This window comes from Aphis gossypii, chromosome 1, assembly GCF_020184175.1.
Source record: "Aphis gossypii isolate Hap1 chromosome 1, ASM2018417v2, whole genome shotgun sequence".
Classification (NCBI taxonomy): domain Eukaryota; kingdom Metazoa; phylum Arthropoda; class Insecta; order Hemiptera; family Aphididae; genus Aphis; species Aphis gossypii.
Window position 1 is genome coordinate 59,340,285 of NC_065530.1, and position 27,104 is coordinate 59,367,388.

The 27,104-nt window shown below is 25.0% G+C and overlaps 1 protein-coding gene across 3 annotated transcripts in view; it reads left to right on the top strand.

Moving 5' to 3' along the window:
• Positions 1-27,104, top strand: part of LOC114128571 (RYamide receptor) — a 100,538-nt gene that overhangs the window by 26,422 nt on the left and 47,012 nt on the right. The window contains exons 1-2 of one of the 3 annotated variants that reach the window (XM_050204762.1): positions 11,302-11,427; positions 18,826-18,952. The exons of 1 other annotated variant lie outside the window; for it this stretch is intronic. The gene's annotated coding sequence lies outside the window, so the exon portion shown is untranslated. Of the gene's footprint in view, positions 1-11,301; positions 11,428-18,825; positions 18,953-27,104 lie in introns of those variants that run through there. One more of the 3 variants, XM_027993114.2, reaches the window with a different exon arrangement.

Below are 27,104 nucleotides of genomic sequence, written 5' to 3' on the forward strand. Positions count from 1 at the left end.
TACTCAATTTTCAATAGCCAACACCGTCTTTTTTATGGTGTATTTATACTATCTATATTCTATTCTTTACACTATAATAAGTCGGTAGAGACGTATTTTAGACTTTGGTTCAATAATATAAGAAACACGTGTTATTCTACTTATTTAGAAACATTTTATCAAATCATTTTTTAGCTCTATTTTTTTTTTATTCAAGCCACTGTGTATAATGTTGACATAATATTTTAAGTTGAGTAATGTACATAATAAAGTAAATTTAATGTCCTGTAACAAATTCTACAGCATCCTGTGACGTTAATTATAATTACTGTAAGGTATAGATACCTAATATTATTTTTTTTCCTCAATATCCCCTATTTTTTTTTAAACTAAATCTCTACAGTTTTTGAGTTTGTTTTATAAAATGTAATTTAATGGCTATATAATAGATATTACAGATATATTTCATCTTAATTTATTTAACTATAGCGATTTTTCGTATAACTTTTATTAACCATATTCTTTAGAGTTATTTAAATTATTTAATTATTCATTTATATTTATTATATGAAACTTATTTTACATACAATTTAAATGCAAATGTACAATAGTTTTCAAATATTTAATGGGATACAATACAATGAACAAATTGATATTTTACTATAATATTATCTGAATGAATATTAGGTACGTCTAATTCAAATAATGAACACTGTTATAGTATAATAACCAATATCATACTTCTTTATTGAAATATAAACAATACATTACTATACAAATGAAAATAAATTTAATTTTTAATCACTCAATTTGAAATGCATATATCACAGTAATGATATTTGTTATTTCATATATTATTAAGTGAATTATATCAAGTATAGTCGATTAGCCGAATATTGTTTCAACTGTTTACCAATGCAACATTAACGTATATAATATTATGTTATAAATGAATTGGATTAGTGTGTATAATATATTATTATAAATTAAAGTATTAAGCGTTTATTTTATAATTATAATTCAAACTCTGGTTAGCATAAAAATTTAAATAAATATATTACATCAAATTTGAAATGTACTAATTTTAATATCACCTATCCGTTTATAATTTAGTTTTTAAAGTATGGTGTTCACAAATACACCAAATTATATTATAATGAAACAATGACTGCGTTATTTGTCCCATACCCATACTTGTAATTAGAACCTATTAGTTAATGAGAAATATTCAACAGTACTCAGTCCTCACACATATTATTAAGATATATTATATTACCTTTACGTATTACGACTTACAATTAAACATATGGTATTTTTAGGGTACCTAGGTATAATTTTAAATTATATTATTTCAGTAAACATATTTTATAAAAATTCTTTTAATCAGTACAATAATTTACTTGAAAATATGAATTGATATCCAGCATTATTTTAATAGGAAAAAGTTATTTAGAGAAGTTTTATGACTAAAACAGATTTACATTGCATAATATATATATATATATATAATTTATAAAAAAAAAAACACTTATTGTGATGAGACAATTAAATGAATAACTTACAATTAATATTATTTTTTATCTGATTATCTTTTTTTCCTTTTTTTTTTTTTTTTTTATTAATGGACTTGGTAAAAAACTTTAGTCTCAATAGTCTCGACAAAGTATTAAAACCTACTATCTTGAGTGAATATAATTGATTAACCGATATATGAATACGAGTACATAATATACTTATGTATCTTTAACAATAAGTATAGTTTTGTTTATTATTCAGAATAAATTATTATTGAACTTTAGTTAGACGAAATTATAAGTCACATTATCTTTACTTTGACTTATCGTCTATAATTACATTATATTTTCATAAATATATAATATTACTGTCATTCATGAGTTCGAGTTTAACACTCGTGTACTATCGTGTTTTAAGTAGATATTTTATTAAATTATCAATACGATCAAAGTACTTTCGTTATTAAATTTATTGACTACGCCAAAATACGATGTGTAAAAAACACGACTTTTTTTGTGAAACGCTAAATAATATTGTAATTCGTATAAACTACGAATCTGTTATCAATCTATAGTGATTGTATTGTATTGAAAACACTGACATTTATAAAGATGTTTATCGCAAAGCTTAAATTATAATGATAAATCAAATAGCACTAAGTTTCAAAATTGCACAGTCGATAATAATTTATATCATTGCGGTAAACTGTTCAGACGAAATAATGGTTTTATCCAACCCTGATAATATGGTGAAGGACAAATAACAAACGATAGTATGAAAAGAAATATTCACACAAGAAAATATTATAAAATCAAAAGAATTGTTAATGGACTATTTGGCTTTGACGTCCGTCAAAAAACTGAAATCAATCAGCAGTAGGATAATCGGATTAGGATAATATAACCATAATATGTCTAGGTACTAGATCTATTATACTTATGCTTACAAAAAACAGCTCGGTCGATACGTTATGTAATATTTAGAAACCGGAAATGTATGTATTTGCATATTAATGCTCGAAATATGCACTATAGCTTATAAAATGTAGGCATTTCCTATCGAACTGATTTCATAAACCATATTTTGACTTTGCATATTTAAGACGTTCAAGCGTAATATCTTGTTCTTAAGACATGTAATTTGCATAAGCTGTGTACATCTTTAATACTCCACTAACGTCCTATACAGTATACTCCTAGACTCCTATACTCTGAAACCAATTATAATTATTCTCAAAATATTAAGTTCCAACTCAATTGAAAATGTTAGGAATGGTATAAGGAATGACTATCGTTGTCTATTAGCACTTATTTATTATTTATTCTCGATGAAGTATTAAATATAAATTGATAATATCTTTCAATAACAAACCAATTTCATCTTTATTATAAAAAAATTGTCTTTACATCAAAACATTTTTAGTTAAAAATTATTTTTATTCCTTTAATTAAAATTAATTTTTCAAATAATATTTATTACTTACATAATTTGTTAAAATTTTGCTCTGTATTTAATCTTATAAAATCACATAGAAACATGATGTATACATGTTTTAAATATGTAGATTATTATTTATCATTTTAAATTAGAAATAAGTAGTAAGTCACTTTGATTTATATTTTTCAACACCAAACATCTTTTCATGTTATCTTTTTTAGTTACCTATTAAATCCAAACGATTTATTTTGTTAGAAACATTTTTTTATATACTCATAAATTTTTTTTTTTAATCTAAAACATTAATTCTGTACTTCAGCTAGTATACATAAATTATAATATTTTTTTAGAGTTTTGTTCAAAGTTTAATCAATTTTATTCTATGATGATTTTTAAGTTTATTATGTATATAGTGCTTGCAGGAATGTTATATGTTTATGCATAAGTTACAATAAATAACGGTATATAATTTTAATATCTTTTGTAAAACATCTCTCGTTAAGACATTAGAAATGAATATTAGGGAGAAAAACTTAATGCCATTTCTTTGTACAGCTAATGTTCGCATTATACAATAAAATGAAAATCATGATACTGTTGAACAACATATATACAAACATATATGCCTGCACTATAAAAATATGAATGTAGGAATGGAACTACATTTTTAATGATCTAGCACTCATGTCTTCTTTCGTCCAGCAATATGTTCTTTAAATACATATATAGGTATATATGTGTTTATGCTCAACATATTTACGAACTCATTACGAACGAATTTCATAACAACAAAATAATTTATAAATTAAATCAGAGAAAATTATAGTGGATTAATTTGTAGGGAATTATTGAAAAACAATTAAGAAGTATCATCTGCCAAAATATCAACATTTATAATACAAACGTAATCTCCAAAAAATTAAAATAACTCAGAACAATTATGTCAAATTTATTTGCAAGACTAAATTTAAGTTTCTTGTAGAAGTGATATAATATTAAAGACAAGAATTATTAATTTAGTTCGAAATTAATATTCCAATAGTATTTATTTTTGTTGCCAAAAAGACGTTGTTAGAACCGAAGTTATTGTTGCCCTTTTGCGTTGTTTTATTGTGTTTAATTTTTGAGCAGGTTATTTAAAAATATATTTTAAACTACTACATTGACCTGATTTTTTTATTATTTATTAAATTATGTGATTAATAAAATTATGAATATAGACGAAAAGAAGTATCTCTTGAATAGTGTTTATAGTGTTTACTTTAATATACATAACAAATGAATCAAATTTGTTAACGCTTCAAGTCTCAAATAATAACTGTAATAACATTTATTTTTCCACTACATTATCCATTTCTTAAATTTACAAATTATTTATATATTTTTAGCTTTAACGTAGACAAAACAATGCATTAAAATTCACTACGGATAAAACCTCATACCATACCACGAAACAAACTCTAAGACTTTTTTATCGTCCGATTTATAAGCACAAGAAAATATCGCTGTAAAAAATATCAAATTTTTAGATCTTGAATATTTTCTATAGCTAAAAACTGTCAGTCAGATTCATAAACATTTGTTATACAACCATTGTATTTTAATATTTTAGAAAAATTATTCATATCGTTTATATCCTTATTCTCAATTCTCCATTTAATAAGCAAATAATACAACTAATACAAGTGAATATGTCCAATTTATTATAATATTTTTTTTATTAAATAGATGTTTAGAAGCAATATTTACCTATATAGAAAATAATAAACATGATATTGTTTTATATTAATACTACGGAGACCAATATTTTATAAACAATTGATCCAATACAATTAATTTGATTGTAAGACATATCATTAATTTTTTTCTTTTTATAATATAATAATAATTATTATGGTCATAATATTCTTTGTATGTTCATTTTGGTAAATATATTATTAAATAGATACTATATGTTTGCAAGACAAAAAAAAAATCTATACCTAACTCAACAAAACCACGTGCGTTGAGAAATATTATCTATATTTATTTATTATTATGAACATGTGTTTAAGTGTTTATAAATTAATGAAACCTAAGTTCGTAGTATTAAAAATATTTACCAACATTATGTAAAATAGTCGTATTTAGAAAAAAAATTAAATGTATGCACAAAAAAAATAAAATCTGTGATGAAAAAAAAGCACAAATTATTATTGTAGATTAGCCTTTATTAATATCATCGTATTTTTAAATAAAATCATATACCACGTATTAGAAGTTATGTAATAAAAAACTTAAGACAATTCATATACATGAAATATATTTGTCTTCCATTTTTAATTATTTATGTTATTCTAAAATGGTTATGAGATATGGTTAATTATACGAGTTTATGAGAAATAAAGACATTCATAGAATAAATAAAAACTGTATATTGTCTTATTTATGTACAATGTTTATACAATTTAAAATTAATAATGATACGATTAATTTTTAATTATCTAAAAAGTATAATATAATTGTACATACTAACTATAGTAAACATGCATGATTCAGTAAAAACTTTAAAAAATATTTAATGTTTTTAAAACAAAAATTTAAAAATAACAACTGCAGATAAAATAGTTTTAATATTTTCATTAATTTATTGTGTATTTAAAAATTAAAATTGTATGTGCATACAAATTAGTAATTGTAAAATCCAGGAAAACCCTTAATATAAATTACGAATTTAAAAAAAAACAGCAAATAATTAATAAATGTAATTTTGTTTGAGTATCATAATGTATTCAACTAATTGTTAACCGTTTGAAACCACAGGCACACTAAAATAACCAAAAAGCGGATATTATCGTTTTTTTTAAAAAAAAAAAATTAATTTAATGAAATGTTAACAATAAATTATTTTTATGTATTAACATTATCTTATAAATTGTGTTTTTAATATATTGTAAAAATTAAAAAAAAAAATAATATTCACCATTTGTAATATCTATATATTAACTGTAAGTCAGCCTTGATAGGTCTTACTAGTGTAATATATTAGTGAAGTATACTGTGGAATATACAACAATGAACTGTCATTATATAGCCAAATTTTCAACATTAAAATATTAAATATGTTTTCAGTTAAACATTTACCTTATTTTCGATGATTATATTTTTATAGTCTATTAAGGACTATAAAATATATTAAAACAAGCTGTCCCGACACGGCGTGCCCGCGTATTAGTTGGTTTAGTAAAATATCATACATATTTTTATAGAACACTTAAGTTCAAAGTGTATAAACATAATGTTCTTATCTTATTTAAAAAAAATACGTATATATATGTGTTTTATCACGGAGATATGAAAATTTTATATTAAAATTGCATTTAAATACCTATGTACTATGTGATACACCATACTATATTGTGTATTATCCCAGCACTATTTTCAAAATAATTAATATAAGAATGATCTATGTTTATAATGTTACTAACTAATATTTATCTTGCTCGTTATTTATACCAACTCTATATGACTCAAACTTTGTCCAATTCATTATTTAATATTCGGTAGATTATGTTCTAGATTTATCTTAAGTTTTCTGTTGCCCGGAATAAAAATTCTGATTCGCTGAAGTATATTATCATTTATCAGGTAGGCAATCTATCTACGGTAGATCGCGGACCTAGTGCTGTTTGTATGTAAGTGTATGATTTAACTCTAATAAATATCAAAGTTAGTTATACCAAGTTTGACATAATACGGTGGATTATATTAATCAATTAATACATAATCCTAACCCAACCTTAACGCACTAAAATCCGATGAGAGCGTCCAGCTCGCCGATGATGCGTCTGGCAAAAAATAATCAAGGTTATTGTAGTCACAACGTGCATTCACGCGATTGGCAAGTTTAATTTAATTTAATTTAAATTTAACTATTGCTGTGAATTTTAAATTTACTGTGGCCATTGACTTATTTCGCTAATTCTTATTTTTGTTGTTATGGTTTTAACAAAATATATAACATCAGGTCTATAACTATTATATTCAATCATAATCAATAGCGACCTTAATATAGTTAATTTTCTTGCTGAACTGCAGTGACAGTTGTTGTTGTTTTTTTACACCCAGATTCCGAACTTTTCTGGTGTATTTCCCTAAAATTGTATTACATAAGCACATTCTCCTGCGACCAATAGGAGCGAATCATCAGTTCCAGAATATTATCGGACTTGGGGAGGTAGGCTTCAAGGTGAGTTCCTTCGTCAGCTTCAAGTGTGCAGATTATCGTCCGTCCTTACTGCAGTGTATCCTTATTCATCATCTTCAAAATGGGGTATGCCCTGTCCACCGTTAAATCTCCGATGGAAATGAATTGCACACTCGTTTGCGTGGTCAACGTCAGTTTTAATGAATCCATACTATAAGTTAATTATTCATAATTAATACATGTAAAACGCATAATAAGAAATACCCTTCCACAAACATTACGTATACATGTACTCGTATATCTATTTTATGGGGATAGCTCCTCGGACTTCACACCATTAAAGGCTTCCGACTTTCCCTCGTTAGAATACTGTTGATGATACGTGTTATGTTAAAGACATTTTAATGGATCCATTATTACACATATCTATTATTATACACTTGCGAGCGCGTGTGTGTGTGTGTGTGTGTGTGTGTGTGTGTGTGTGTGTGTGCGAGCTCACCCGTATTTACTCTACATACGCTCGTTTACAATAAGGTGTGATAGCATTAGACCTTCACACTTTACATGTACTGTGTTATAGACGTTTTGACAACGCTATTAGCGGACACATATCATACACATTTGTAACTATGTATACTGTATATAGGAATGTGCAGGTACTTACATGCAATAACATTCTCCTCGGTATAATGCTATTATACTATAATACACATACTTGACTTTGAATTCAAAATATTATATTTCCAATTTTTTTCATTATACAAAATTTTAACATCATATCAAAACAGGGAGTTATAGAAATCGTATGTTGTTAGAAATGACAGAGGAGACGCTACTCACGGGGGGGGGGGGGGGTTGTAATGTTGGCGTCCTCCGATACTTTGATTTCTAGCAATGATGGTGTTGATGATGATGATGGTGAATATGTTGTGATCCAATCATTGTCGATATTTATTGCTTTTTATCGCGAGAGCCTCATTAGTATCCCGAGGAAAATAAATAAATAATAATTCGTAATTAGCTATAAATTATAATATATTATCATACCACATGTTGTTGAAATGACGGTATCATCAGTGATGTCTGCTCACCACCCATTCCATATCACCCACACACGTCTTGTTCGTACCATAGGTGTACCAGCGCTCGCGACTTTATCTCATTAACATAACATTCAAGTTGATTACGAAATAACGAATTAAAAACTTTATTAGGTTCATTCAAAATCTATTTTAGTATAATTATATTATTATAGTTATTTTTCATTAAACTAACTATAGGTATATTATTATATTTTATTATATCTGTATATATAAAAATTTCGTGTCACGATGTATGTTCGCGATAATCTCCGAAACTACTGGACCGATTTTGATGAAATTTTTTAGACCGTATGTAATTTGGTCCAACTTAAAATATAGAATAGTTTTTTTTCAATATTTATTATTAATAATATGTGCTCAAACAGGAATATTGAGATTTACGATAGAAATTTTTGTTTATAAATGGTTGCTATGAGGGTTATAAGATTTGAGAATAATATTTATTTATTTGTGGTTGCTATGGTAATATTTAAAATTAATATAATGAATTACGGATTTTGATAAAATTTGGTAACCATTTATAATATGGTCCAACTTAAAAGATAGAATAGTTTTTTTTTCAATATTTATTATTAATAATATGTGGCGAGCGCCGATAATATTCTGGAACTGATGATTCGCTCCTATTGGTCGCAGGAGAATGTGCTTATGTAATACAATTTTAGGGAAATACACCAGAAAAGTTCGGAATCTGGGTGTAAAAAAACAACAACAACTGTCACTGCAGTTCAGCAAGAAAATTAACTATATTAAGGTCGCTATTGATTATGATTGAATATAATAGTTATAGACCTGATGTTATATATTTTGTTAAAACCATAACAACAAAAATAAGAATTAGCGAAATAAGTCAATGGCCACAGTAAATTTAAAATTCACAGCAATAGTTAAATTTAAATTAAATTAAATTAAACTTGCCAATCGCGTGAATGCACGTTGTGACTACAATAACCTTGATTATTTTTTTGCCAGACGCATCATCGGCGAGCTGGACGCTCTCATCGGATTTTAGTGCGTTAAGGTTGGGTTAGGATTATGTATTAATTGATTAATATAATCCACCGTATTATGTCAAACTTGGTATAACTAACTTTGATATTTATTAGAGTTAAATCATACACTTACATACAAACAGCACTAGGTCCGCGATCTACCGTAGATAGATTGCCTACCTGATAAATGATAATATACTTCAGCGAATCAGAATTTTTATTCCGGGCAACAGAAAACTTAAGATAAATCTAGAACATAATCTACCGAATATTAAATAATGAATTGGACAAAGTTTGAGTCATATAGAGTTGGTATAAATAACGAGCAAGATAAATATTAGTTAGTAACATTATAAACATAGATCATTCTTATATTAATTATTTTGAAAATAGTGCTGGGATAATACACAATATAGTATGGTGTATCACATAGTACATAGGTATTTAAATGCAATTTTAATATAAAATTTTCATATCTCCGTGATAAAACACATATATATACGTATTTTTTTTAAATAAGATAAGAACATTATGTTTATACACTTTGAACTTAAGTGTTCTATAAAAATATGTATGATATTTTACTAAACCAACTAATACGCGGGCAACGCCGTGTCGGGACAGCTTGTTTTAATATATTTTATAGTCCTTAATAGACTATAAAAATATAATCATCGAAAATAAGGTAAATGTTTAACTGAAAACATATTTAATATTTTAATGTTGAAAATTTGGCTATATAATGACAGTTCAGTTGTTGTATATTCCACAGTATACTTCACTAATATATTACACTAGTAAGACCTATCAAGGCTGACTTACAGTTAATATATAGATATTACAAATGGTGAATATTATTTTTTTTTTTTAATTTTTACAATATATTAAAAACACAATTTATAAGATAATGTTAATACATAAAAATAATTTATTGTTAACATTTCATTAAATTAATTTTTTTTTTTTAAAAAAAACGATAATATCCGCTTTTTGGTTATTTTAGTGTGCCTGTGGTTTCAAACGGTTAACAATTAGTTGAATACATTATGATACTCAAACAAAATTACATTTATTAATTATTTGCTGTTTTTTTTTAAATTCGTAATTTATATTAAGGGTTTTCCTGGATTTTACAATTACTAATTTGTATGCACATACAATTTTAATTTTTAAATACACAATAAATTAATGAAAATATTAAAACTATTTTATCTGCAGTTGTTATTTTAAATTTTTGTTTTAAAAACATTAAATATTTTTTAAAGTTTTTTACTGAATCATGCATGTTTACTATAGTTAGTATGTACAATTATATTATACTTTTTAGATAATTAAAAATTAATCGTATCATTATTATTTTAAATTGTATAAACATTGTACATAAATAAGACAATATACAGTTTTTATTTATTCTATGAATGTCTTTATTTCTCATAAACTCGTATAATTAACCATATCTCATAACCATTTTAGAATAACATAAATAATTAAAAATGGAAGACAAATATATTTCATGTATATGAATTGTCTTAAGTTTTTTATTACATAACTTCTAATACGTGGTATATGATTTTATTTAAAAATACGATGATATTAATAAAGGCTAATCTACAATATAATTTGTGCTTTTTTTTCATCACAGATTTTATTTTTTTTGTGCATACATTTAATTTTTTTTCTAAATACGACTATTTTACATAATGTTGGTAAATATTTTAATACTACGAACTTAGGTTTCATTAATTATAAACACTTAAACACATGTTCATAATAATAAATAAATATAGATAATATTTCTCAACGCACGTGGTTTTGTTGAGTTAGGTATAGATTTTTTTTTTTGTCTTGCAAACATATAGTATCTATTTAATAATATATTACCAAAATGAACATACAAAGAATATTATGACCATAATAATTATTATTATATTATAAAAAGAAAAAAATTAATGATATGTCTTACAATCAAATTAATTGTATTGGATCAATTGTTTATAAAATATTGGTCTCCGTAGTATTAATATAAAACAATATCATGTTTATTATTTTCTATATAGGTAAATATTGCTTCTAAACATCTATTTAATAAAAAAAAATAGATAATATAATATAGATATTACAAATGGTGAAGGGGCGATCAGAAAACAGGATGAAGACTGAACAGAGTGCTGATAAAAGATCGAAGAGGCAATCAGGGGAGAAGTTGAACATGGTAACTTTACAGAATATAATATACGACTATGATGTAATCAATATAATCTTTTATCGAGATGTCTTAAAAACAAAATTACTATACTTACGAAAACAGTTTATTAATTACGGGGTTCAATATATAAATTATATACATCCTTTAACACAATTAAAATTATCAACTGAACATATTAAAGAATTTAAACCTAATCAAAATTATCGATTATCACATTTATATAATTCCAATATATTAATCGAAATTCAAAGATTATTACATTTGAATAAAAGTATGGCATTTAAATTTTGCAAAACGTTAGTGACATCATCATTAACTATGTTATGTGATATTAATTTAATTGAAAATTTGATTGATAATAATTTTCAAGAAAAAGGTCGTATATATGGGATTATTAATCGATGTACATGTTGTTCATTTTATCATGATATCATTTATACTGAAAACTCTGTAAAAGATTTCAAATGGCGTTATGATACATTAGAAATTATAGTCTAATATTGCTACCTATTGAAAACATATGAAATAAATTTCACGGTAAAATTATTCATATTATTTATTCACTACAAGTTGTATGGTGTACCTATGGCGATATGTATTTAAGTAATAATAACATTTTGAATTGCTAAAATATTTCATATCTACTTACCACGTTAAAATAAGATCAATCCAGTTAAAACAACTAGCTGGGCTGTTCAAACAATGATATATTATTGTAGGTATATTTATTTTAATTTATAAAGTATAGCAATTTTGAGCATATCGTGTAATATAATATTATTAATACTATACTTAATATTATTTCAATAAAATTAAAATATAATGAATCATCTATTATAATAATAGCTTATAATATTAGGTATGGGATAGTATATGATAATATTTTAAACTAAGAGATGAAATTTAACCATTTACTATAAAAATATTTCCATTTATTTTAAGTAGTTAAATATATAATGTTTTAATTTTAGATTCTGAACGAAGTGATGAATGTATTGATTTTACAATGGTGTGTGTTTTTTTTGTTTTTGTGTCTGTGTACAGCATAACTAGTCGAAATAATGCTCCAATTTCAAACAATGGGGGTGGTTTCCGATGTAAAAGTGAATATCCTTGGTGCATTATAGAGGTAAAAAGTTAACATTTTCCAACAGTTTTCAAAAAAATCGAGAAAAACAAAAAAAAAATGACGGAAAAACGGCAATTTTTACGCAAAACCAGTTTTCGACCAAATCGATTTTTTTTTATGGTTGTAATTCAAAAACTAATCACTGAAAATACTTGAAATTTTCACCAAATGTTAATGTCAGTAGTATCTGTATATAGTTAAATTTTCAAAAAATTTTGACTTTTTTTGAGTTATTTATAGACCACTGAAATTTTCGATTTTTTTTGAGAAATTTTTTTTAAAGTGTCGATAAAAATTTTTTGGATGACCAAAAAGTTTTGAAAATTTAATACAAGGTTCCTTATGAGTTGTTTTTATTGTAGCTAAAAAAAATTAAAAATCGTTAGTCACAATTTTTTTTTATAAGAGTTTATAGTTCAAATTTTTACGAAATCTGTCGAAAACGCGAAAATTTGCAAGTAATTTTGAAGTTGAAAAATCATAAAATTTTTTTCTTTTATAACTAAGTTTTGAAAATTTGGTACAAGGTTCTCCATACATTTTTCTTCAAATATCTGTAAAAAAAACTCTACCGGATTCAGACAAAAAATTTTTATGAGTGTTTGAAATTTAAATTTTTACAAAAACGCGCTAAATAACGGTTTAGCCTCAAACGATTTTTGATATTTGTTATAATTCAAAAAGTATAAGTCGTAGATACTTGAAAATTTTACCAGTTATTTAGATTGGCATTTTCTTTATATGATTTAATTTTCAAAATATTTTGAGTTTTTTTGAGCTATTTATAGACAACTGAAATTTTCAATTTTTCTGAAAAATTTTTTTGAAGGGTCGATAAAAATTTTTTTGGCCCTATCAAAATACTTAAAAATTTTATACAAAGTTCCTCATATGTTATTCTTATAGTGATTAAAAAATTATAAGAATACATAGGCACAATTTTTTTTATTAGCATTTGAAGTTCAAATTTTGACGAAAATTCGTCAAAAGCATGAATATTTGCAAATTATTTGAAGTTGAAAAATCATAACATTTTTTTGTGTTTATAACTAAGGATTAAAAATACAACACTAAGTTTTCCATAAGTTTACCTTCAAGTATCTATAGAGAAAACTCGAAGCATTATTATAGGAAAAATTTTAAGTGCGTTTGAATTTTAAATTTTAACGAAATCGCGTAACGATAACGATTTATCCTCAAACGATTTTAAATATTTGTTATTATTCAAAAAGTATAAGTCGTAGATACTTGAAAATTTTACCAGTTATTAAGATTAGCGTTTTCTTTACGTGATTTAATTTTCAAAATATTTTGACTTTTTTGAGCTATTTATAGATAACTGAAATTTTCAATTTTTCTGAAAATTGTTTTTTTATGTGTTGATAAAATCTTTTTGGCCCTATCAAAATACTTGAAAATTTAATGCAAAGTTCCTCATAAGTTATTATTATAGTGATTAAAAAATTATAAGAATACATAGGCACAATTTTTTTTTATTAGCATTTGAAGTTCAAATTTTGACGAAAATTTGTCAAAAGCATGAATATTTGCAAATTATTTTGTAGGTATATTTCATAAAAATTTTTGTATAAGTAGCTAAGAGTTGAAAATTTAATACAAGGTTTTTCATAAGTTTAACTTACAGTTATTATAAAAGAATTTAAATTTTGTTGTATTCAGGCCATTAAAACATAAACCACCTTTTTCACCAACCACTAGAAATTATATCCTAGGCTGACAAATCATCTTCGTTCAGAATCGTTTTTCGTATACAATGATAACTATCATTGGATTCAAATTTAACACTCCTATAATATATAATAATGATCCATACTCACTTGCCCGCTTCGGACCAAATGCAATCATTGACCATCAATAATTTTTTTACTATATACATAGTATATATCAAGTAGACCTGTGTTTGTTATGCTTGCTGCGATTACATGTATATGGTGGGTGGGGGGGGGGGATAAAATAGAACGTTATTTTTTATTTATCATACTTACTAAGTATGATAATTATTTTGATCATTATGCCTAATATAATTTAAAACGAAATAAAGAAAAATATATAACAAGGAAAATGTGTTTGATATTCCTAATAAAAGACATAACTATATTCATTTATGTACTGTGTAGTATAAGTTTGGAGACAAAGGTACTGACTGATTATTGATAACTGTAGGATTATTGATTTCTGATATAGGCAAATGAAAATACGAAAATATAATGAATAATTTATAATAATAATAGTTTGCTATGTTATGTATAATATAATGTAATATATGATAATATAGATGAAATATGAAAGTGTACGTGACATTTTCATTTTTCACTTCTATAAAAGATAATAAGACCTCATCAATAATTACTTATTTATGTTATATATTATATTATTAATCGACTACTAACTCTCGATGAACTAAAATTAACTAATACACTTTTTCAAAACGAATGTATTCTGCACATGATTTTAAATATCAGTAAATTTTTAACTAAATTGTATTGAGTATATTGAATTCGACTACTTATAATTTTCGGGGGGGGGGGGGTATCATGTACCGGATAGGAATGGTTGGGAGGGCGGGGTAGTCAGATTTACCGGATTTGCGGGGGTCACAGAACCGACTAAAACATACTACTTATAACCCAAACTAGATACATTATTTTTATAAATCCCATTTTTTTAAAAGAATCAGTTTGAAGCTTTAGAACAAAATATAGGACATGGCATAGTTTAAAATATACTTGTAATAACGATAAATCTTAAGTATGATTTTCATACTTAGACGGTTATTATTATTTGAATTATAACAAATATGAACACAAAAATGATTATACCATAAATTTTACCGTTATCTGTAGTGTTTTTATTTATGATATTTTTCATAACGACGTGATGAACGTTACGATATCGACGAACCCGCAAAGTGTAATAATATATTAAGTATATACATATTATAATATAATATAGAAACTACTCTCGAAAATTTCTGACGGCTAAATATCATGTGCTATAATGTTTAAACCGCCAAAAGAAAACCATAATGATGGTACCTATTTATATAATGGATATTAACTGTATTACCTTACTTCACCCGAGTAATAATCCTTCTATTGTTTTCCATTTTGTTATTGTTAAAATATTTAATACAAACAAAATTACAATAATTCATTCTGTGATTTTTCACTTCTTAATTCTGAACAATATTTTATGTTATGACAAAAAACTGAAAACAAAAAAACTTTGAATGCAACGTTAATCCAACATCATTAAGATTGGTATTTTCCTTTATATTATGTTTACATAAAAAATATGTCCAAAATTAAGAAAACAAACTATGATTGTAAATCATTTAATCATAAAAGTAATAATTTTATAATTATGTCCATAAGTTATGATTTTAATTTTTCTATTTTAAATATATTTGTATAGAAATATGAATACCATACTTCTACTAATACCAATAATAACATAATATATAACTAATAGCTAACATTTAAATAAAAAGTATTCGATGTTCGCGATCTAAAACTAAATATATGTGTTACCTTCCCTTTATAAACCTATAGAGATTGCAAAAAGGGCTATTAACATCCTTCGAGTATCAAGGAATAATTTATAATAATAATGTAGGATTTTTTCGAGTCTAGAGAAGAAAACAAACAAATAAAAATGTTAATTGTACCTATATATTAATATACAGATGACTCCCATTTAAAACAGATAAAGACGCGTGTTCTCGAAAATATAGTCCTCAAGTAGGTATAGTGATATACCTACTTAAAATTGAAATTTGAATAAATTCGTTGTTTAATTATTGGGACGAATGGTGAACCGTGCCGTACATTATACATATATAATATATACTAATATATACGCACGCGAGCGTAGTAAAGGTAAAAAACAATATGATCTATAACCACCACAATTGATCTACAGCTCCGATTAGAATGCAAACGGTATTCGCGACGACAGTGGTGATCAATCAGCGCATATCACACGTGTCATCGAACAACGACGCGCAAATCGTCGACCATTTACATCGCCACCGTCAGATATTTCGCACGTCATCGTCGATTGACCACACCAACCCTTCGATGATAAAACCGAGTAGGTATATTCAGACGCTGACTTAACCCCTTTGTCTAAACGCCACGTGTAATATTCATCTCCAGTAATGAAAGTATATGTAAAATTATTTTTGACGATTTTGAAATGTGTAGTGCATTGAGACTACTTCCCGATGCTTACTGACTCAAGCGATTATTCGACCCATAAGTAATTTTGGTACCTGTTCAAAATGATCGCCTCTCCAGGAAAAAAATATATAAAATGCGTCGACAGATTTTCGACGACAAAACACAATAAAATAGTTCGACATTTTCGCAAGAAATGTATATAATTGGTACATATGCCTATTATAGGTACCTATACAATATTAAACGGGGAGTTACCATCACGTTTCCTTTTAATAATAAATTTATTGAAATTTTGATTACTTTTTAAATTTTTAAAATACTCATACTTATTGTTAGAATCATATTTTTTATTGCATACCATTCAAAAAATGTTCAGTAGCGATAAAATATTCTTATTTTCAAATTAAAACCAATTTTTTAATGTTAATTGTAATTTAAGTAGACGATTTTATCAAAATGTTAATGTACCTATCTAAATCAGAATTTAAACGAGTAGTGTAGAGTAGATTTGTTCAAATTTGGCTTATATCATAGGAATAATATAGTCTTTAGAAAATGGTTTTGCAAAACATTAAAATATATTTAATATAGAGTACAGTATTTATTTTTAAACTATAAAATATTAACAAATTAATATTAGTAAGTAAAATGTTCAAAACATCATTACCCCTCATTTTCCAAACCAATTATCATATAGGTACCAGAATTCTTAGTAGGAACAAAAATTTAAAATTTAATTTCGATTTTTGACTTAACAATTTATAGATAAAAGAGTAACTCTAATCTTGAATGAAAGAACTGATATTATCTCATAGACAACTCTTTAAATTATAAATGAAAAAAAAAATTTTGAAAACATGATCCTTAAATGTAGGTACTTACTCGTAAACATAACTAGATACTTGAAAATTCAGAAACTAGGAATTTAAATAATTTCATCATAAGAGAAAAAATAGAGATGAACATGTTTTAGTTTAGGTAAATTACCATACACATTATATTATATGTGATATTGTGGTAATAATATTTAATTTGATTATATTTGATTTCGATTAAATTGATATTTTAAATGTATTATAAAATAAAATTATAGTACGTGTAAATTATACTATATATTTCATTTTCTAAAATAATCGATCGTCTGTCTGCGCATATATACCTCATAACTTAACGCGACAATAATTTCATAAATAAATGGCATTATATGGAAAAAAAAATAATAAATTGTATTTTTTTAAAGATGAGATTTCAAAAATATTTATTTGAGAAAAATGTATTGACGTGGACAAACATTATAGAACACTATATGTCTATAATATTAAATATGTAATATGTACTATATTTTTTTCTCTAAAAAAGTATCATTTTAAAAAGAATATAATAAAAAATCTGATATTCCTATGTATTATGAAATACTCAAAATACTCGATATGGTTTCTTATTTCAAATTATTATTAGCTCGACCGTTATGATGATATTATTCGATTTCATAACGTTGAAGATTTCTTACTGTAAATAAAAATGTTGGGTCAGTCAATAGAGTAATTTAAATTTTTACTTTAGTATAATATATGGACAACCATAAAGAGTTTTTCTAAGAAAATCAAATATCGATTATCATTCTAAGTTTATATTGAATTCAATGAATAGCTAACATCCCTTAATTATTGTCATTTTCTTCATGGAAACTGTTATGTTTAAGTGACATTCGTATTTAAACTAACCCTATTGTCTAATTAAAAGCCTCAATAATTACGACTTTATTCTAAAGTTCCTTATATATATATATATTACAGTCATTGAGTTTATATTGTTGAATTAGAGTAAGTTCTACTAATAAACTACCTCTAATCCTCAATAGCATACTGTAATTCAAAGCGAACAATACTTATTATTACTTTTGTGTGAAGTTCTCGATAAATATTAAAATTAACTATTGAATTATATCGATTATAAGTAGTTCATTGTTCGTACTGTTCGTAGGTATTCACGTTTATTTATAAATATTATTTCCATAGCCGTGGATGTAAAAATAATTAATAATAATTGTATTTTTTAATTTACATTTTTCAGGTAATATTTTAATTTTCCGGAAATAAAAACGAGTACAATTACAAAACATACGAAAAAAAATTATTAATACACGTAACTTTCTCATGCATTGGTGGTGTCAACGTCATCGTTGAAATACATATTTCAAGTAAGTAATTTTTAGTAAGTTCATGTTTTTGAAATTTTATTATTTAAAAAAATAAATTAGATTATTAATTCTTATTATAATTAATATCATGTAGCACAAGTAGTTAGGTATTTCTTCTTTTCATAAAATATTTTAGAATGCCTCTTTTATTTTTTCTAAATGGCATTAAAATAATGAGCAAGTTTCTGAAAACTCGTATTTTTGTCTCCTTGCACCAAAATATTCGATACATATTACATATAATATTATTAATATATTATTTATTATGTATTTTTTTTTATTATTATTATTATTTAGTTATTTCACGGCTACTACAGCCATTGGGTTATGTGAGGTTAGGTTAGGTTAACATATTGATAATAAAATAAGTAGAAGAAAAAAGGAAAACAAAAAAAAAAACAAACATTAATGATATAAGTAAATTATGATAATCTTGTTGAGTAGATTCGATGATGTGATAAATTTGATTGTGGTTGATATTGAGTTGGGGTCAGGATTGAGTGATGATGATAGTGAATCGGCAAGCATAGACTTTTCTCTAAATTGAGCAAATGCGTGGCATTCTGTGAAAATATGTTTGATGTCTAATAGGACTCCGCATGCAGGGTATATTGGAGGGCCTTCTTTGGCCATTAGAAAGCTGTGAAAAATTTTTGTGTGACCGATTCTTAGTCTTGTAATGATGATTTCGTGTTTTCTGAGGAGTTGAAGGGGGAAAGACCAGTAATATATATTTTGTTTGATTTCGTGTAATTTGTTGGAGGGGAGGACCACATTTATTTTTTATAATTGCGAGAATGTCGTTGTGCGCTACGATTTTGCATACTGCTGATTGACTAGAGGAGGTTGCCTTTTTGGCGGCTTGGTCGGCGCGTTCATTTCCACATATATTGGAGTGGCCAGGAATCCAGAAAATTTTGATTTTGAAGTTTCTGTTTTGGAGATTTTGTATGTAATTTTGAATGTAGAGGCTTATGACAGAAGGGTTGAGTACAATTTTAATGTTGTTGATTGCGCTGAGAAAGTCTGTAAAAATTATCACGAGTTTGAAAGTTTGTATAAGTATTCAGATGTATCCCAAATTATTATGTATTATTTTGAATCAAAACTGTTATTATATTATATTTCGCAATAAAACAAGTATTTTATACCTACTTACCTATTTACAAAATAATATTTTCTAATAAAATCTCTAGTAAAATGTTAATAAATTAATATTAGTTATTATAACTCTAATTTTCAAATCATCATTGCTATCTTCCAAAAATATCAGCTTGGAATAAAAATTAAAATTAATCAAAAACTTCTTTTAAAAACAAGATTTCAATAGATAAAAATTTTCAAAAAAGTCTTTTGAGTAATATTTCACAAAAAAAGATAATTTCAGTGATAGGAAAGAACGAATTCATATTGTGTAAACTTCACATGAACGAATTTAATTTTCAAGAAATGAATTTGAACGTGAACTAAGTTCTTCTTTATTATGATCTTAAAAGTTTTGGGTTTGCTCATTGACAATTTAATTTTCATAGAACATAGTTACTTAGTAACTTAGCAATTTTTATTTTTTAACACATTTTATTCAGTAACTTTTTTATTCTTCATAATAATATGAATTAGTTTTTAGTTTATACATAATATACAATTAATTCAACTATGAACTTGAACTTGAACTAGTTCATATTTAATGTGTTGAACTTGAACTTGAATAAGTTCATTTTTAGAAAGAACTTTCCCATCACTGGATAATTGTTACAACGTTATAAAATTGATGAAAATTTAAATTATTTTATTCCTTAAATAAACAAAATAAATTAAAACCGTGTTACATTAACAAGTTTAGGTAATATTCTGATCAACTAAGCAATATGCCTATTCTGCACAAGTCTATCTTCTCACTAGATAAAGTTTAGTAAAATACATTAATTTATATAAAATAAAACATAATATTAATGATATAATAGCATATTTATATATACTTCATATTTATTTATACGTTAAAACTTTATTATACATTGTAAATTCATATCAAATTAAATCCTAAAAATATAAATAAATGCAGGTTTTGTACAACAAGTAATAATAATTAAAATATTCTCCTGACATCAATCAATTATAATATATTATTATGTTTAAATACGCACTTTTAGTAATTATATCCATTTGAACCACTTCGGCAATGAATGACATTTTATTCCTGACATTTAGGTGTTATAGTATCACACACAAGTGTACAACAATCAATCTTATATTGGTAACTGCTATATAAAAAAAAATTAACAACCAATGACCCATAATACGTACTGTTTTTGTGACAGATTTTTTTTTTCAAAACTCTTAATATGGTTAATGGTTGTAATTTTAATTGCTCTCAAACAAAAAACAGTAATGTCGGTATATATTATAATGAAACATTATTAAAGTTGAAAATAATACGTTCGTTAGATATACATATATATTCAATAATAGAAAAGAAAAATATGTACTAAAATATACGAGTTATAAATTAAATCGGCTTAGGAGAAAACATATTTATTTATTTATTTATTAAACATATACGGATGTAAGAACTAAAACATAATACTACAAATATTGAGTGGGGAAAACAACAAATATAATACAATAGATGAGTTATTATTATTTAATAATAGATTGTTTATAATAAGAAATACTTAAGAAGCAAATTCAAAATACAAATTAAAAAAAATAAGAAACTGTTAAATATAATTAGACATAGTATTACATGCAACCATTAGAAGTTAAGCAGAGGAGTTTAAAATATAATTTTTATTTTAAAATAATGGATAAAAAGAATTAGAAGCTCTAGTATTAAGCTATTAATTTTAAAACAGCTAGAGAAAGTATTTTATGATAACCAATTGAACCCAATAATAATTTTAAAGATATGTAGAGACTAGAGAGTAAAAGTATACGGCGGGGTGATAATAGCGAAATATTAAGAAAATTTAAAACATTATTATATGAGACATGGCGGAGAATAAAAATCCCGTTTATGGATATTGAATTAAATTGAAATAAAACATAAGAAACATAATATTTTGTTTTGACGTATTATTTATCCAAATTAAGGGTAGTACTTACTTAAGATTAGATCGAACAAGACAGCAATTTAGAATTTTTAAAGGAATAGAATCTAAGAATGAACCACGAGTGCGTTTAATAAATTCTAAGTTACGAAAAGCTTTATTCTTTATCATTTCTATATAAGAAGAAAAATTGAATTTAAAACCAAAAATTATACCTGGATTCTTAAATTGAGGAACAAGCTAAATATTAGAGTCAGAAACAGAGTATTGAAAGTTATAGGATTTTAATTTCATGATTTTAAATTTATTAATATTTAAAAATAAATTATTCATTTAATACCACATGAGTAGGTTATTATTATCTAATTTTAATTGATAGCATCTTATTAAAATTTTATAATTTTTACTAGTTTGACATCATCAACAATTAAAAGGATGATAGATTTAGTAATGACATTAAGAGGATCATTTATAAATATATTAAAAATTAAAGTTGACAGGTGGTCTCCTATTAAGGGGTACCTGATGGAACATATAGCTGTATAGAGCTAAACTAAAAATATTTAACGATTTGTTAACGTCCAGATAGAAATAATTAAAACCAATTTAGTAGAGTACCATAAAATCCAAATAACTAAATTTTTATAAGAATTATATGATTAAACTGATCAATTGTTTTTGTATAGTCAATATAAATATTATCACTTTGTGAATTTGTGTTTCAAAAATATAAAGAATTATATTTTTCACTACGGCTAAATTACGAGAATCACAAGCAGATCGTTTGGGGAAAAATTCATTTTAGTGATTTTAAGGAATGAAGGACACAATTTTGATAATTTTGATAAAATTAAATGTGAAAATATCTTTGGAACGATAGATAACTTTAAAATAATGGGACAATAATTTTAAACTAATATATAAATATAATTACAATTCATATTTATATCAGTTAAGTTTAACTTTATTTTTGTATACCCTATAATATTATTCTATGTTATAACATATTATGCAAAATAAAATACCAAAAGTAAATTTTGATAATCACTGCGTTGTAAATTCCGTCGCTTTTCGTTATTTTCATGAGGGTACACAACGTCTAAAATATAGGCGCAGCGAATTTAAAAAAATAAAATAAGCAGGTATAGCTGCAGTGAAAGAAATCAAAGCAATGGAGTAATTTCTAGTATTTTTATATCGACTCGGTAAAATGATGTAGGAAAAAGAAGTCTATAAAATAGAAAAATAACAACAATTGCAGTAGGTAAACCTAGATATACATTGAGGAGTGAAAATAAAATATATAAGTACATTATTCTTGTTGTACAAAATATAATATTATACTGGATTTACCCGCAGTTCATTCGAGAGAAAATAAGTAGTATTGAATTCGACTATTGTATAGATGTCAACTAGTCACACTGTTACAATTATTTGCTTACTCATAATATAATATTATATTGTTATTTTTGTTACGTTATTACATAGACAGCAACGTGTTACGTGTCATGCGATTATGATTGAGTGTATTGTCCGCGCAGATCCATAAAGCTATTTGATGGCGCCTGTGGGCAAAAATATGTAAGCATTTTTCTCTCCTATCCTTCAATATGGGTGAGATCATGAGAGAAATTCTCTTCATTCTATTCGGGAAAGATGACTCTATATCAGAGTGTATGTTATAAGAAAATATTTCATATTATAATTACCTACCCCACATTTTTTGTTCTTATCACTCCAGAACCCTCATCACGGATTAAAATATTTTAGCATCGTTTATATAAGTTATATTATAATTAATCTTTATACCATAATCAATAATTGAATAAACATTGATTTTAGCATGGTGTCTCAATGATGTTCAGCAAATTTAGAACCATGTGTTGTTTTCATAGCTAAGTATCTATATGTAATTAATAAATGCTCTATTGCATTTCACCAAGCCGACCCACGTAAAATGTTCTCTTTTTTTTCATTCCTTCTCAACTTTTATGTATTTAACGTTTATATGGTTTTGTTTTGCTTTATTTAAATCTTGATGGATTAAACCGAGCAAGATTTAATGGTATTATGGTTTAAATGCGTTGAATAATGACATTCTTTTTTTTTTTATAATTTTGCGGATTTAATTACAGTTTTTTTGTAAAATTTGAATGCAATAATAATTTGTCTAAATAAGACTACCTACACTACCGAAATACTTTTATATTTAAAGAATTTATTAACCATACAATTCTTATTAATTATTCAATAATCATTGAAACAAATTTACCTAAATAATCCATAGACATTAGACACATAAACATAAAAATCTATAACTATTGAATATCACAATGTATTATCATAGTATGTAAAATTTTGATATTTTGTAGCTGTACGAGATTATGAAAACTGTTATTGTTTATATTTACACTATTTTAATATGAATTTAATCACAATCAATGGGGTGCTCCAATAATAAAAATTTCTTTATCATTGTAAAAGGTGTGCAGTGAAATATAATATTATAATAAATAATCAGTATTCATTGTAGCATTGGCTATTCGCATAACCCACTGTTACTATAAAACAATCAAACCAAAATAAATTTTCTTATTTATTACTAAAGCACTTGATAAATGTTAAAATTTTTCAGATCATTTCACTTATATTTAGAGATTTTTAATTTTATTATACTTAAAAATTTTAATTGTTTTCAAACGTATAGATCTAATGGTTCTAATGAATAATTAAAATTTAATTTTACTTCAATGTCTTAACATAATCCATTGATTACTTTAATAATTGGATTATAAATATAAAAAAAATAGTATCAAATATGGCTTAAATTATATTATATCTAATATACATAAATTATAAAGTTAGCTAGGTAGGAGGTTTAGTTAGTTATTGAATTCAATAATATTTTTATATGTGTATGTAATTAATTTGGTATTTTATTGTTATGTCTTGCGAAGAAATCCTCATTGGAATTAAGTTAATTAATTATAATTTGTAGGAAGTGTAGTAATCCTAAAAACACTATAGTATTAAATATACATTTTAATGTTGTATAAATGATAAATTATACAAGTAATATAATTTATGACAACATATAAGCTAAGTATTAATAGTCAATAAACGGTGTAGTGCGCATGTAGTGTATACGGCTATAACACGATTCCGCAAAATTTGTGTTGATTTTAATAGCCACTGATATACATACACGATTCCGCAAATTGTATATATATATATACAAGATTTCGCATAATTTTAAATGCAACGTTGCCATACAAATATACAATTAATTACTCTTGTTATTATAAATTGTAATTTTTTTTTAGCAATTAATATAGTCAAAAAAAGTTATAAAAATTATCAGCTATTAATTATACAATTTAAAACATTTGTTATTATAAAACATATAAAAATATTATAGTTGTCAATTATATGGGGTGTATAATATAGTAGATAAATTAAAGCTATCAATATAGTCAAAAAAAGTTATAAGAATAAAAGTTATAATAATATATAAAATATATGATGTATGTAAATAAAATTTTTAATAAGTATGTAAGTTAAAAATAATAATGAATATAATAATTTTAAAAATGTATGTAATATGACCACTGAGTTAATATGTTAAGTGATTCATGTATCAGTTGTGTTGAGGTTGCTAGGTTTGACCCGCTGCAGTATATGTTGCAATCATCAGTATATGTAATATGAATTATAATGATTCACCTTGATAAGTATGGCCAGTTAATGATAAATAATATAATAAATGATCTTTCAAAAATCACTCAAGTGTGGCTCGGCCCTTACAATAATATATATTTTGTTTTCGAAATGACAACGTTGCATTTAAAATTATGCGGAATCGTATATACTGTACATCCTTAAAACACCGAAAGCCTAGGTCAAAGGTGGAAACAACAAGTTGTTTTCACTACCTAATCCATATAATAAAATATGCAATTCGACAATTAACTATCACGCCACCATACGTCATACTGACAGGAACCATATAAATACGGATACAGTACCTAACGATATTCAAAACGTAGTCATATCGCTAGACTGACTGATTATTCACCCATTTTATAAGAATAATGCTCGTCGTAGATTTTATCACAGCCACATCACTGCGACCGAGAGTACTTAGTCATTTCCACTTTTACATAGCAGTTAGCTATTTTTATTTGTTTTCTTGTTTTAAAGTATTAAGTATTATTAAAATCGGAAACAGATTTAAATGACATAGAGGTTAAGTTTTTATAATAGAAACAACAAATAGCAATAAATAACGGAATGAAATATTTAAGTTACAATACAAATATGAAATAACAATAAACATAATATACGATAAAATGCGAGAGTTTTTTTGTGAATAATGTACAATTTTAAATAGATTACTCTGGCGTGTTTCGATACGGTAAATTATAAAGTTACATGTGTTAAGTCTAGCTGTTGTGACATTTTATAATAACATGAACAAAACTAATCATGCATTACAGATATGAATATTAATATGCCGTTAGAGTAGAGTGAGGTAACTTCTAACTTAATGTTAGATAATAATATGTAGATAATAAAGATGTATTATTTTTTATTTTAATATCTTTTTACATGGAACTAGATACCAGTTCGAATACGGTTTATCCTAACTTAATAATCGTTACTTATCATTAAATTATCCAAGACCACAACAGTATTGTTTATTGCATAGGTATTTTAGTTAATTCGATGTGTTCTAAATATGTTGCTAATTCATTTAATTTATTGATATAATTTGTTGTATCAAATTGATTTAATCTAATTTAATATGAATAGAAAAAATATTCAAATTATACCTAGTATACCTAGTATTTATGGAGATATAAATTTAAGTTTGAATAATTAAGTGTGTAGGTATGTATAAAAAAATAAAAATGTAATTAGAAAAATGTTTAGTAAAAAAAAACCAAGTATATTAAATTTATTATTTACAACAATTGAACATTTTAAGATTTTACAATAATCCAAATGCTGGTTGTGCGATGGTACGTTTAAAGTACCTATGTCTAAAGCTCTTTCATCAAGTTTACATTTGATTAAAAACTTTACAGACAAAATATTCATCCCTC